The sequence below is a fragment of the Micropterus dolomieu genome, linkage group LG10 (genome assembly GCF_021292245.1).
Source record: "Micropterus dolomieu isolate WLL.071019.BEF.003 ecotype Adirondacks linkage group LG10, ASM2129224v1, whole genome shotgun sequence".
NCBI lineage: Eukaryota > Metazoa > Chordata > Actinopteri > Centrarchiformes > Centrarchidae > Micropterus > Micropterus dolomieu.
Genome location: NC_060159.1, coordinates 29618043 through 29620746, shown reverse-complemented (window position 1 = coordinate 29620746; position 2704 = coordinate 29618043). Strand labels below are relative to the sequence as shown.

The 2704-nt window shown below is 39.7% G+C and overlaps 1 protein-coding gene across 1 annotated transcript in view; it reads left to right on the top strand.

Annotated features, from left to right (window-relative positions):
* Nucleotides 1–788: 788 nt before the first annotated feature.
* Nucleotides 789–2704, top strand: part of LOC123977767 (probable G-protein coupled receptor 132) — a 5988-nt gene continuing 4072 nt past the window's right edge. Inside the window, exon 1 of the mRNA XM_046060726.1 lies at nt 789–995. The gene's annotated coding sequence lies outside the window, so the exon portion shown is untranslated. The remainder of the gene's footprint in view (nt 996–2704) is intronic.

Genomic DNA, 2704 nt, shown 5'->3' with positions numbered 1-2704 from the left:
TTAGAGCATTGAAGATGGGTCGAGGCCGGGTCTTCCAACATGACAATGACCCGAAGCGCACAGCCAGGATAACCAAGGAGTGGCTCTGTAAGAAGCATATCAAGGTTCTGGCGTGGCCTAGCCAGTCTCCAGACCTAAACCCAATCTTTGGAGGGAGCTCAAACTCCGTGTTTCTCAGCGACAGCCCAGAAACCTGACTGATCTAGAGAAGATCTGTGTGGAGGAGTGGGCCAAAATCCCTCCTGCAGTGCAAACCTGGTGAAAAACTACAGGAAACGTTTGACCTCTGTAATTGCAAACAAAGGCTACTGTACCAAATATTAACATTGATTTTCTCAGGTGTTCAAATACTTATTTGCAGCTGTATCATACAAATAAATGGTTAAAAAATCATACATTGTGACTTCTGGATTTTTTTTTTAGATTATGTCTCTCACAGTGGACATGCACCTACGATGACAATTTCAGACCCCTCCATGATTTCTAAGTGGGAGAACTTGCAAAATAGCAGCGTGTTCAAATACTTATTTTCCTCACTGTATTAAGGTATTACTATGTTGTACTACAGTGATATATTAAGGTATTACTATGTTGTACTACAGTGATATATTAAGGTATTACTATGTTGTACTACAGAGATATATTAAGGTATTACTATGTTGTACTACAGTGATATATTAAGGTATTACTATGTTGTACTACAGAGATATATTAAGGTATTACTATGTTGTACTACAGTGATATATTAAGGTATTACTGTCAACACACAGAAGAAGAAGGAAACAGGTGGGAGGTTTGGAGGCGCTTCCGTCTGCTCGCCGACGTGGTTTAAGTGTGTCAGAAGGGTTTTTCACGCTTCGTCAGGAAGCTGCTGAATAAGTGATGAAGGGATGAATAAATGATGCGCCTCCTGCGGGAGGAGCCGTCACGTGACCCGCGGACACTTTCATTCACAGAGCGCACGAGGAGCCGCACGGACGATGCGCGAGACAGAGGTGAGTTTTTACCTTTTAACGTTAGGAACAGGTCACGTGACGCTTCTTTATTATCCGTGTACTTATACACCGCCGTAGTATATGTACACTGTGAGAAACTTATTTCCAGGAGTGATAAATACTCCGAGGAAGTTTTACTGCGATCAGCTGCTGCTTTAATACAGCGTGTTGGAGTACACCGAATACTCCTGCAGTACTTACACAGTAGTCTGATACCTCTGTACTACCTGCGCATTATCATAATATTCATATTCATACTTTAACAATATTGATTTTTCATTGATTGGAGCAACAGCTCCTACTACAAGACTGATTATTCATGTTCTTGATAACCAATCAGAGGGAGAATTAGATTATTCATGTTCCTGATGATAGTAGTAATAATAGTGCGCTGATCACTGATCAGTAGGTGTGTAGACATGAAGCCATAATCAGTGTTTCAGTTAAAGAGGTCACTGATCAATAATTAACACTCGGCCCAGCCCACCTCCAACATTCAGAGAAGTGATTGGACTGGTCAGTTTGATTGACAGCTGTTTAAACAGTGAAAGTGATGATGTCACCACTGTATTTAATATATCAACGAGGGTTTTTATCCTGTTAAAATGTAAAATGACCCCGAACTGCTTTTTACCCAGCGTCTCACAGAGTGACTCCGCCCCCCACATGTCTGATTCTATCTGTTCAACACTGAAGAAATGACCCAGTGCTCCAGTGTAAAGTAGTGAGCGTGCAGCTTGTATAACAGTGATAACAGTGTAAAGTTGTGAGCGTTCAACTTGTATAACAGTGATAACAGTGTAAAGTTGTGAGCGTTCAGCTTGTATAACAGTGATAACAGTGTAAAGTAGTGAGTGTACAGCTTGTATAACAGTGATAACAGTGTAAAGTTGTGAGCGTTCAACTTGTATAACAGTGATAACAGTGTAAAGTTGTGAGCGTTCAACTTGTATAACAGTGATAACAGTGTAAAATAGTGAGTGTACAGCTTCTATAACAGTGATAACAGTGTAAAGTTGTGAGCGTTCAACTTGTATAACAGTGATAACAGTGTAAAGTTGTGAGCGTTCAGCTTGTATAACAGTGATAACAGTGTAAAGTTGTGAGCGTTCAACTTGTATAACAGTGATAACAGTGTAAAATAGTGAGTGTACAGCTTCTATAACAGTGATAACAGTGTAAAGTAGTGAGCGTGCAGCTTCTATAACAGTGTAAAATAGTGAGCGTGCAGCTTCTATAACAGTGATAACAGTGTAAAGTTGTGAGCGTTCAACTTGTATAACAGTGATAACAGTGTAAAGTTGTGAGCGTTCAGCTTGTATAACAGTGATAACAGTGTAAAGTTGTGAGCGTTCAACTTGTATAACAGTGATAACAGTGTAAAATAGTGAGTGTACAGCTTCTATAACAGTGATAACAGTGTAAAGTAGTGAGCGTGCAGCTTGTATAACAGTGATAACAGTGTAAAGTAGTGAGCGTGCAGCTTGTATAACAGTGATAACAGTGTAAAGTTGTGAGCGTGCAGCTTGTATAACAGTGATAACAGTGTAAAATAGTGAGTGTACAGCTTGTATAACAGTGTAAAGTAGTGAGCGTACAGCTTGTATAACAGTGATAACAGTGTAAAATAGTGAGTGTACAGCTTGTATAACAGTGTAAAGTAGTGAGCGTACAGCTTGTATAACAGTGATAAATGTGTAAAATAGTGA